The sequence below is a fragment of the Anomaloglossus baeobatrachus genome, chromosome 4 (assembly GCF_048569485.1).
Source record: "Anomaloglossus baeobatrachus isolate aAnoBae1 chromosome 4, aAnoBae1.hap1, whole genome shotgun sequence".
Lineage (NCBI taxonomy): Eukaryota > Metazoa > Chordata > Amphibia > Anura > Aromobatidae > Anomaloglossus > Anomaloglossus baeobatrachus.
In genome coordinates this window covers 426,491,827-426,503,943 of record NC_134356.1, presented here as the reverse complement: position 1 = coordinate 426,503,943, position 12,117 = coordinate 426,491,827, and the positions used below count along the sequence as shown (strand labels likewise).

At 41.2% G+C, this 12,117-nt stretch overlaps 1 protein-coding gene across 1 annotated transcript in view; it reads right to left on the bottom strand.

The window, feature by feature from the left end:
- The window catches only part of IMPDH1 (inosine monophosphate dehydrogenase 1), a 262,916-nt gene that overhangs the window by 209,256 nt on the left and 41,543 nt on the right, over nucleotides 1–12,117 (bottom strand). The gene's annotated exons all lie outside the window — the stretch shown is intronic.

The following is a 12,117-nucleotide window of genomic DNA, read 5'->3' as shown; positions in this document are numbered from 1 at the left end:
TGAGTATTTGGTGAGTTTTTTACCTCAGTAATTCTGAGCCAAAACCAGAAATGGGTGAATAATACAGAATTGGTGCCGGTGTTTCTATAATACTTTTCCTCTGATTGTTTCACTCCTGGTTTTGAATTACAAATACTGATGTAAAAAACTCACCAAATACTCATCATGTGCACGTGGCCTAATGTGTATGTGGGCTCTTACCATTGTCATGGATAAAAATCTCTTTAAAAGTCTTTTGAGGTAAATCCTTTATGATACAGATCATTTGATTAATGTTCTGTGGGTTCTACAGTTCAGGGCATAGATGTAGATATTGGTGAATGAGCACAGAAAACATACACCAGAACGCAGGATTACACATCCTCAGTGTCTGCTATATTCCATAACTTATTTGCATGCTATAATGCATCTGATATGTACTTAGGAAATGCTCATAGCTCGTATAGTATAATAGTCAAACTATTCTAGAAGCTGTTATATTAGTGCAAAAAGATGGCAAACTTACCGATAATCAATGTACTAATACCCATCCATGTATCAGCTCCTACCAGCAGGTAATGTTAGGCTTTAGCCTCAAACTTGGGCAATACTTCCCACAAATAGATGTTGACAATAATATGCAAGTTCCCACATGATACAATTATAGTCTGCTGTATTCATTTTACCACGGTGAATTATTTATAATTGTAAAATTACCATCTGCATCTTTGTTATCTGGTTCGCTCTTCACATACACTACAGCCGCTATTACAAGCTCTATCCTGAAGACTATACTGAGCAGATTCCACTCCAAACATAGTCCAGATTTATCAGGGTTAAGCTGTTTATCAGGTCTAAGGTTGCCAAATATCCTAAAGCTGAACCTAAAAATCAGTTGACAAGATTACTGCTTATAGAGCTAAGTGTAAAGCACGATCTGCCACTGTAAGGACCTAAGAATGCATCTAACGGAGTCTTTAGATCCTGTAAAAAAGCAATTCTCATTCTTCAAGAGGTTACTGTACAAAGGATGAGCGGCTAGTGTATTGTCAATGGGGAAAAAATATAATAAATTGATAAGAATTTTTTTTATGCCATCATAAGAGATGGGCGGACTCGCAGAAAGCTGGGACCGGTGTGTCCCCGTTATCTTTTTTTTTTTTAAACCTGGTTCTGATCCGGAATACGATCCCCGTCTATGGGGATCAGAAGCCAAATATTAAAAATGTTGGTAGAAGGGATAGGGAGATAGAGCGCGCGTGGTGTACTCACCAATATTCTATCATGGCGGCAAGCTGCTTCAGGTCGCGCATTCAATTCCAGAACTGCATTCATTGAATATGCACTGCTTCCCCCAACCACCGATGCCTATGATTGGTTGCAGTCATCAGCGCCCCCACACTGAGTAGCAGCATGGGTGCTGACTGCTTCCATTCACCGGCACTATGCTCGTCTATATCATAGGTCAGGGTCACGTCTTACATCGGATGCGATATGCTTATGACCCTTGGCTCAGGCTCTGCTACAAGCATGGTCCGAGTGTCATGTGACCCGATCTTGCGATTGGATGACAGCTGAGGAGGAGAGGGAGGGATTAATCCCCCCATCTCCTCAATTGTCAGCCTGTGCGTATATGGCACTGCACTGGACTTAGATAACATCCAAGTGCTGTCCAATGATTCTTTCGCACCCATAGACTTGTATGGCTGCGAATGACAGGAGACTCTCAGACAGGCTGGTTACACAACGAAGTGGTTGCGAAACGCATGTTGAGGTGCAGGGCAGTGTGCTTGGCCAGGCTCTATTTTGGTGGGTCAACCATTTCCATTCTTTCATGGGAAAATTTTCCTCCACATGGCTGTTATATGGTAATTGGTATCCAACTCATATAGGTGTGGATTCCTCTGCTGTACCAGCGGTGTGCATTGTATCACATGTACAGGAACAAGGTGTTATATTTTCCATGCTCACAATTGTATGTTGCAGCCAGCATTTGCATCATGTGTATAGAGGCAAGATGTCATACGTTTTTATGCTCATAATTGTGTGTCATAATTAACATTTGCATATATGGAACACTGTATGGTTATTATGTACTATCATGTATAACCTGAGCCTTGTGTAATATGTTGTAATTATACCTACCCCACCTTTACTGTTCCAGTCTGTGCACTGGCTGTATTGATATTAATATATCGTTTTTATACCACTAATGAGAAGCCTCTACTGATCAATAGATTGCCTTTATTGTATACATATATATACTCATATATATATATAAAAAACGTTTCTGGCACTATTGTGATCATTATTTTACTTCTCAAGAATTGTCCCTCAAATTAATTAATTGTACCCTGGTTTCCAACATAATCCTGGCATGCACAACTGCCCTGATTGTGCTTTTGTGTGTCGATTTTAAACTTTCACCATTTCACTCTGTGTGATCTTGTCTGCATTGTCAATAAAATATTTATATATTTGTAATCTTTGGGTATTTAGCCTTTATTTTACTGGAATTATGAACAGAGTCAGGTTGTAGAAATAGGCTGGTTACATTTGTGTGTGACTCGTGCGAGTATTCAGTCACATCATCTGGCACGGCCTGCCGCTCTCTGGACAGGAGCGTGCATCTGCATGTATTTCTATGCAGCTGCACGCTCGTGTCCGGAGAGTGGCAGGCTATTCCAGGTGATGCGTCTTAATATTCGTGCAAGTCAAACGCAAGTGTAACTCCGGTCACAATTGCAGCATGCTGCGATTTTTTTCCTCAGTCCGATTAGGGCTGAGGAAAAACTCGCAGGTGTAAGCTGCAGCATTAGGCTATGTGCCCACGTGGCGTATTTTCATGCAGTTACGCTGCGATCTGCACCGCAGCGTAACTGCATGCGTCCTGCGTCCCCAGCACATTCTATGAAGATTGTGCCTAATCCATGTCCACGTGGCGTATAAGAACGCAGCGGTTCGGCTGCGGCCGAAGCGCTGCGTTCTAAGAAGTGACATGTCACTTCTTTCATGCGCTTTGCCTGCAGCCCCCGCTCTGTCTATGGGAGGGGCTACACTCAGAGCGCATGAATCGGCTTTTCATTACGAAGTGTTTCTCCAGCGATTTGAAGCGCACATGTGCTGTTCAAATCGCTGCAGAAATTTCTGCAGGGACAGAACGCTACGTGGGCACATAGCCTTATGTTACACGGGGCCGAGTGATTTGCAAGATATCCTCACTACACTACTACTAATAAATAAATAAACAAACTGACATAAGATTCCCCCATATTGTGATACCCAGCACAGATAAAGCCCACGGCCACAGGCTGCAGCCCCAGTCTTGCGCTAATCTTGGCTGCGTATCAAAATAAGAGAAACCGCATGGAACTTTTTTTTTGTAATTATTTAAATAGATCATTTAAAAAAAAACAAACCAGCGTGCGGTCCCCCCCCCAGTTTGATACCCAGCCAAGATAAAACCCAACAGTAGGGGGTTGGTATTCTCAGACTGAGGAGGGACATGGTTATTGGCCGCCCCCCAGCCTAAAAATAGCAGCCTGCAGCTGCCCAGGATTGTCGCATCCATTAGATGTAACAAGCCTAATGCTTTCACAAGTGCCGGATCTGGATCAAACACCTAGAAGCCCACGCCCGCCACCCGGGCAACTTTGACACTGCTCGGATCCGGTCTTTTACAGTTCATGTCTGCCCATCACTAGCCATGATCTATTGACTTTTTTGGATACAGCATAAGGCCATGTGCGCACTTACCGGATTTTGCCGCGGATTTTTCACGGATTTGCTGCATGTTTCGCTGCAGAAAATGTTCATAACATCTCTGCAGTGAATCACCAGCAAAACCTATGGGAAAAAAAAATCCTGTGCGCACTGGGCGGAATTTGACAGCTGCATGTTTTGCTGCAGGAATCCCGCAGCGATGTGCGGAAAAGAAGTGACATGCACTTGTTTTTGCTGCGGGATTTCACTCCATTGACTCCAATGTTAATCATGAAATCCCGCAGGGAATAACGCAGGCAGCAAATTCTGTGCGGTTCACTGCGTTTTCCTGCGTTATTCCCTGCGGTATTTCGCGGTTTACCTCCGGTAATGTACATCGCTTGCTTGCGGTTTTGCAGGGAAGTGATGTCATTACAGGAAGAGGAAGCCGTGCAGAGAGTAAACACACACAGATCACAGACACACACAGACATCACAGACATAGAACACATAGACACAGATACATAGAACACACATAGAAAGAAAACGGAAATATAGAAAACAAAGAACGTGGGCTCCGCTGCATATTCACCTTCCAGCCGAGGTAAGCACACAGCGGCGGCCCGGTATTCTCAGGCTGGGGAGGGAGAGGGGCAGGGGTAATGTCCCCTGCCTCACTCCCCCTCCCGCAGCCGAGAATACCAGCCGCAGCTGCCCCGGCACTGTCGCATACATTATGCGGCAGCACCGGGAGTGTCCTCGGCTCTTCCTGCCGCCGTGTAGCAGTGGCGGCAGGGTAATACAAGGGGTTAATGGTGGGGGATCACCGCCATTAACCCCAGGCTTGATCATGGCAGCGTCTATGTGACAGCTGACATGATCAACCCGTAAGTAAAGTGAAAAAAACACAGACACCGAAAAATCCTTTATTTTAAATAAAACCAACAAGCCTCGTTAACCCTTTTATTAACCCCTCCCGCACCAAAGCTCCGACGTAATCCACCGCTCCGGCGTAATCCACAGGTCCTGTGCTGCTTCCATCCAGCCGCGACTGTCACAGACACAGCGCTGAATGAAAGCAGCAGACAGCAGAGGTAATTACCGGTCATTTCCCACGGCCGGTAATGTGAACTCACTGCCGACCGTGGGAAATGCAGCGATCTGTCCTCTATCTATCCCTCTATCTCTCTGTCTATCTATCTATCTATTCTTCTGTCTATCTATCTGCTATCTCAGAATTAAATGACTTTTTTTTTTTTTTTTTTTTCAATGTGCTTTATTGCATTGAATGCAATAAAGCACATCCCAACCCGCACGCGGCAATACCGCGAATAATACCGCAGTAAAACCGCAGCAAACCGCGGCAAACCGCATGCGGTTTTCGGGTGCGGTTTCCTGCGGTTTTTTACCGCGAGTGCGGTAATCTTTGAGAGCATGCGGAATTTTCTCAAGAAAATTCTATTTCCCAGTGCGCACATTAAAGGTGTATTTTTTGTGACAGTTCTGTTATTCTTAAAAGTACATTTGAAATAAGAACTGCCTTAGGCTACATTCACACATTACCATCCAAGAGAAACAAATGATTTTTCTCCTAGGTGTTATCCTAGATACACTAGAGTTGCTTTGTTTTTTGTTGTTTTTTTCTATTCTATTTTTTCATGAACGAAATCAGGAGCCTGTTTCACGGATCTCCGTAGATTTGAAAAACCTAGTATGCTCCAAAAATTGGATTAGAATAGGACATGCCCTGAGTCTCAAAAATTCCTCTCTTGGATCCGTAATTTTAACAGATGTGATAATACATCCATTCTATACTATAGGCAAAAGTGCTGTCTAAGAAAAAAATCGGACCGCGTTTGGACGTTTTACATGGATGTGTGAATATAGCCATAGAACCAATAATCATGGATATTGCTAGGAATGTTCATTTGCATTAACCAGTTAGTATAAATAGACTGCCAATTAGTCAACCATCGAGAAAGCGCTCTTTCATCTGGTAAAATAATTTTAGGCTTGCTTAAAAATCACTGTTCTCAACAGCACATCGTTCTGTGTAAACATGTTCTGTGAAGAAGAATGGCATACAATATGTGACCGATCGCTCTGTGTGAAAGGAAAGTAAGGTCAACATGTGTATTAAGTGAGTTATATCACTGCAGATCAGTTTCTATGTTGTACGCTAAGAGGCTGTTTAATGACTGACATCAGCAAGCGTCAATGCAACTTAGGAAAAAAAATACTATACACATGGATAATTCCCATACTGTTCAAATAGGATATACAGTATATAAAGCCTATTTATTTGTTTCAATTATATATTTGTGGTATAAGAAAAAGTTACTGCGCCTACATTTTGTACTTTTTATTTCCCATAGATTTATATTCGAGATTCTTGTACTTTCATAATGCTATGTTCACACTTTCATGTTGACATTGTTTGTTCCATTTTTAGAAACAGTAAAATGAAATTAATAGATACATTGCATATCTCATGCAATAGCCACCATTTATTTGTATGAGGCCAGTCTGGTCTCTGCACTTTTTATTCTATATTTAGAATAGAATAAAAAGTTCTGCATGATGCGCTTTTTTTTCTCTTGTAAAGATGAACACATAACGCAACTCAAATGGACCCTATAATACTCAATAGGTTCAAAATAATACTAATCATTATTATACAATAATAAATTATGTAACAAATCTGTTTTATTAATTAATTTTGTTTTTCTGTTCTAAAAAACTGAAATTTTTTGGAGAACGTCAAAACTCAAGTGTGAATACAGCCTAATATGAAATGTATGTCTTTAGAATCTGCACACTTCAAGAGTTGTCCGCTTAGTGAAACTGAGAATAAAGCCTGCTTTACACGTTGCAATTTCGCATACGATATCGTATGCGATTTGCAACGCCACCATTGTATGTGTGGCACGTTCAATTTGTTGAACGTGCCGCACAAACGATTAACCCCCGTCACACGTACTTACCCGTCCATACGACCTCGATGTGGGCGGCGAACGTCCACTTCCTGGAGTGGGAGGGACGTTCGGCGTCACATCGACGTCACGCGGCAGGCGGCCAACAGAAGCGGAGGGGCGGAGATGAGCGGGACGTAAACATCCCGCCCACCTCCTTCCTTCTGCATTGCCGGCTGGAGCCGCGGGAGGCAGGTAAGATCTGTTCAATGTTCCCGGGGTGTCACACACTGCGATGTGTGCTGCCTCGGGAACATTGAACAACCCAACGTGCAATTCGTCAGGATTCAACGACGTGTATGCGATGAACGTTTTAACGTTCAATCGCAATCGCACATACCTGTCACACACTACAATGTACCTTGCGATGCCGGATGTGCGTCACTTACGACGTGACCCCGCCGACACATTGTAAGATATATTGTAGTGTGTAAAGCGGGCTTTAGGCTATGTTCACACAAGGCTTTTTTGCTCTGTTTTTTTCTGCATCAAAACCTCAAGTTTTGCCAAGAAATAATCTGTGGTTTTGCCACAGATTCCCACAGTTTTTTGCCGTGATTGTGCAGTGGTATTGCACTTCCTCATTGATTTGTATGTGTAAAAAAAATGCAGTAAAATCGCTGCAAAAACGGTGAAAAGAATTGACCTGCTTATTCTTTCAAAAATGGAGGAAAAACCAAGGTGGTTGACAAAATAGGAAAAAAAACGCATGTGTTGTGTGTGCGCATGAGATTTTAGTAATTTCATAGGTTTTGCTGGGACTGTGAAGACAGAGTTTATCAGCATGGATTTGCATAAAACCAAGGCAAAAACCATGCTAAAAAAACGCAGTGTGAACATAGCCTTAAGGTGAGAAGGGCCTTGTTTAGAGGGTAACCAAAAATTCAATGGTTACTCTAACAGAGCTCCACCGTTCAATGATGATAAACATTATGCTGGGAGGATGTTATACAGCTACAGAAACTGGGGATTTAATTAGCATGGAGAAAAAGGGAACTAAAGTACAAGCAAAGTTTTGATAACTGCTACAGGGTGCCCCAGACAGAACAATGACCTAATGCAATGTGATGCGTAGTGTTAAATGACTACTGATTGGCAACATATTGGTAACTTTGCGATTATTTAATAATACACAAACTGACCTAGCTTCAGAAATGCACTGAATACGAGGGGCTGCTTATAAGTCTTTGGTTTTGTGATCTTTTTTTGTATCTATGGTAATGAATGTTACATCACATGAAAGCCTTATGTGCATAATATATGTTTTCAAAATTTTGTGTTTGTTGCTTATGGCAACAATGTTCTACACATGCAGGAAAACAAAATGGTGGAGTCTAATGCGATATTCACAGCAACTGAGAGCAGAGGAGTGATAAAATTCTTGTTTTTGCAAGGAAAGTCCGCAAAGGATATTCATATTCATGGTGATATGTCGCAGACAATGGGGGATCAATGCCCTTCATATTCCACAGTTAAGAACTGGGTTGCCAAATTTAAGACTGGCCACTTCAGCACCAATGATGAGGAACGTCCTGGATGACCGAGAGCAGTTGTTGTTCCAGAGATCGTCGATGCTGTGCACAACCTCATACTGGAGAATCAACGAATTTCAGCTAAAGAAATAGCAGACATCATGGGGATTTCCCGTGAACGTGTTTGTGTCATTTTCCATGACCATTTGGACACGAGGAAGCTATCTGCAAAGTGGGTCCCCAAATGTCTGACAACAGATCAGAGAAGCATGCGAGTGAAAACTTCCTGGTCCATTTGTCAGCATTTCCGGACTGATAAGAACTTCCTGGATCAACTGGTCACTATGGATGAGACCTGGATTTATTTCTATGACCCTATAAACAAGGAGCAGTCAAAAGAGTGGAGGCGCAGTGGTTCTCCTTGTCCAAAGAGGTTAAAAAATCAGCTACTAAGGTGATTGCGTCTGTGTTCTGGGATAAGGAGGGCGTGCTGCTAGTGGACTACCTTCAAAAGGCTTCCACCTTCAATTCAAGGTATTACATTGAACTTTTGGACCAACTGAAGGCAGCTCTAAAGGTCAAAAGGTGCGGCAAGCTGTCCAAAGGAATCTTGTTCCTGCAAGACAACGCCTCCGCTCACACTGCACAAGCGACTACTGCAAAACTGGCAGAGCTGTGCTTCCAGCTGGTTGACCACTCACCTTATTCACCAGATATAGCTCCCTCCGACTATCATCTGTTTCTAAACCTGAAGAAACACCTCAAGAGTACCAAATTTCACACCATTTCTGATGCCATGGTTGCTACAGATGTCTGGTTTGAGGCACAACCAAAATCCTTCCTTTTGCTAGGCTTACAGAACTTGGAATATTGATGTAAGAAGTGTGTTGACATAAGTGGAGAGTATGTGGAATAAATGTAAAGTTTCAATATCCTATCTCGTTTCTTTCTGGATAAAGTCAAAGAATTATTGGCAGCCCCTTGTAGATCGTTCAGTGCACATAGGCTGGCTTTTTTCCCTGCAGCATAGGTCCTTTTTATACAGGATGAAGCACTGCCAAAAATTATTAATTTTTTTGTGCAGCCCAACAAATCATTTCACCCGACGAACAAGCATTTTCCTTGTTCATTTGTTGATCAGCAACCTGTTAAGACTGTAGTGTAAATGTAATTAATAAAACTATATTCATTATTAATTATTAAGCTGATAGCATCATAATTCATTATCATCATCATCATCTTATATGTTTTTATTTTAACAAATTGTTTTTAATAGCACAGCAAACTGCTTTAAATTGTTCAATTAAATGGCCCTACGTCACATATACTACTGCCAGATACAGGAAGGAATCATGGCAAAACCATGCAAAATCCATGTAGATGATGGTCTCCTTAGAATGTGTAGTTGCATTGATGCAAGGTAATAGTGCTAACTGTTAAGCAAGCAATTTCAAAGAAGAGATAAGGAAAAGATTTCAAAATCTTTTTTTGTTCTCTTTTTTTTTTTTTTTTTTTGTTGTTGCCTGGAATTGGTTCTCCTTTATATAAAAAAAACATTAAAGGGAACCAATTACCAGGATTTTGTATATAATCTAAACCCAGTGCTATACTGGCACTATCAGGCCGATTCTCTACATACCTGTAGTGGTCAGCTCAGATGTTTAGGTTTTGAAATCCAAGAAAGTAAATTTTATAAAATCATCAGCTTCTTGAGTGACAGCAGCTGAGGATCAGATAATATCTGGGGGGGTATTCATAGTTATCTCCTCCTCCTGTTAGAATTAGCATAAGTATTAAACAATCAATTTACTTTTACTTGCAGGACCTGTGCTGAGGTCATACCCATGTGACCAGCTGGTATCAGCTTTGTTGGCTGAGGCTTCGCCCCTTCTGGTCACATGGGTATGACCAGAAGGGGCGGGGTATGACCTCACCACAGACCTTGCAAGTCCATTTAAGTATTATAGAGACCACTTTGCTCTTAGGAACCTTGAGTACTGCAGACATTCTTTTGTGGTTTACTTGAATCATAATATCTAAATTTACAGTTACAATATTCCTGTCTTGGTTAAAAGTTTATTCCCACAATGGCAGTATTATATATACGAAGCACAGCATTGTCATTATACAGTACAAGCCAAACAAAAAAATGTCTGTCTTGTGGCTTACCCTCCTTGTGGAATGTGTCAATGACTGCATTCTGGACATCTGTCAAGTCAGCAGTCTTCCCCATGATTGTGTGGCCTACTGAACCAGACTAAGGAACAATTTTAAAAGCTTAGGAAGCCTTTGCAGGTGTTTTGTGGTAATTATTACATTTTGTTTAGATGATGGCTTATGGATTTTCATTGGCTGTAAGCCATAGTCACCAAGATTAATATAAATAAACACTTGAAATAGATCACTCTGTTTATAATGACTCTATATAATATAGGTGTTTCCCTTTTTGTATTGAATTACTGAAATAAATTAATGTTTTGATGATATTCTCATTTATTGAGATGCACTTGTGTTTTTTCCACCTCTTTCTGTGTGTTGTATCCACCTTCACAGTGCTAAATATTTGGTCTAATTCTTATCTGCTAAAACTTAATTCAATGCAGCACACTGCTTCCTCTCAGTGCTGCAGGTCTCTCCATCTTTTTTCTTTTGTTCTTCCGAATAGTGACAGATAGATCTCAACATGTTCAATTTTTATTCATATGGATGAAGTGACCACTGATAATTGTGAATGTAGTGACTGTGACCCACTATATGACCAATATTCATTTATTATTTACAAACTCCATATTTCATTGTTGGATCATGGAGATTCAGAGCATAATCATGCTCACCCCTGAATGCATAGCTGACCTGAACATAGAATAACTGTAATGTGGTACAACACTGCTCTTTGATCGATGAGGATGCCATGAGAGAATCTGTGCCTGTGTTTTATTAGGGTCATGTGCATGTGTTTTTCATGAATTAGACAAGGTCATTTGGTGTAAATTAAATTATTATGGGATCTTCAGCATAGCCTAACTGAAATGTGCTAGAACCTAGCTGTCAGATGTCTGATTACACAGGGTAACTAGATGATCTACACATGCTCAACCAACAGCATTAGGAGAACTGGACAGATTCATTGCTAATGGATGCTAAAAAGAGCCCTTGGGTTCATCATTAGGGGGTGATAATGGAAAAATCAGTGCAGATTTAAAGTAGGTGGCATTGGCACATATGATTAATTCTGTATGTACAGAATACTGAGACTACATTATGATAGGGGGAATAACCTTCTAAGCCTTGAAATATGTCTATGAACCTATTTAAAGTACATTTTCATGATATCTGTAGTTTAAGGAAAAAATATATAGTGTTACAAACTTCACAAAAACAGGATATCATCAAGAGGAAGAAGAGTCGCCTTAATTAAGTAATTACACACAAATGTATTATTTATACAGTTATGTCACACGGGATAATGCTGTTGAGCAAAAAGCAATGGAATCAGGACAGATTTGCATATGCATAACTTTTAAATGACTGGGTAAATGAAATATAATTAGTGATGAGCGAGCACTAAAATGTTCGGGGGCTCATTATGCGAATGAACCAGTTTGGAAAGTCAGACGGGCTTGATTCTAGTAACGAGAATAATGGAGGTCAATGGGGAATGCATGCATTTTTCCAGAAGACCCCCCAGGAGGGCTGGTGTGCTGGAAAATTGCTGAAATGGATAAAAACAGCGCACAAATGGAATGGGACCAGCTTGGGGAAGGTGCCTGGATGCATGACTGACTCTCATGTCTCTGATAGGAACTAAATAAATAATTTTAAAAAGACGTGGGAGGGCCCCCCATTTTTGATAACCATCCAAGGTAAAGCAGACAGCTGGTGTCACAGGTATATCACGGTTGACAGACAACTCTTTGGTGTCCGGCTGCAGAAGGCCACTGCATTTGGCTGCACAAACTGCTCATTGATATTTCATTATTTTTATTCCTTGG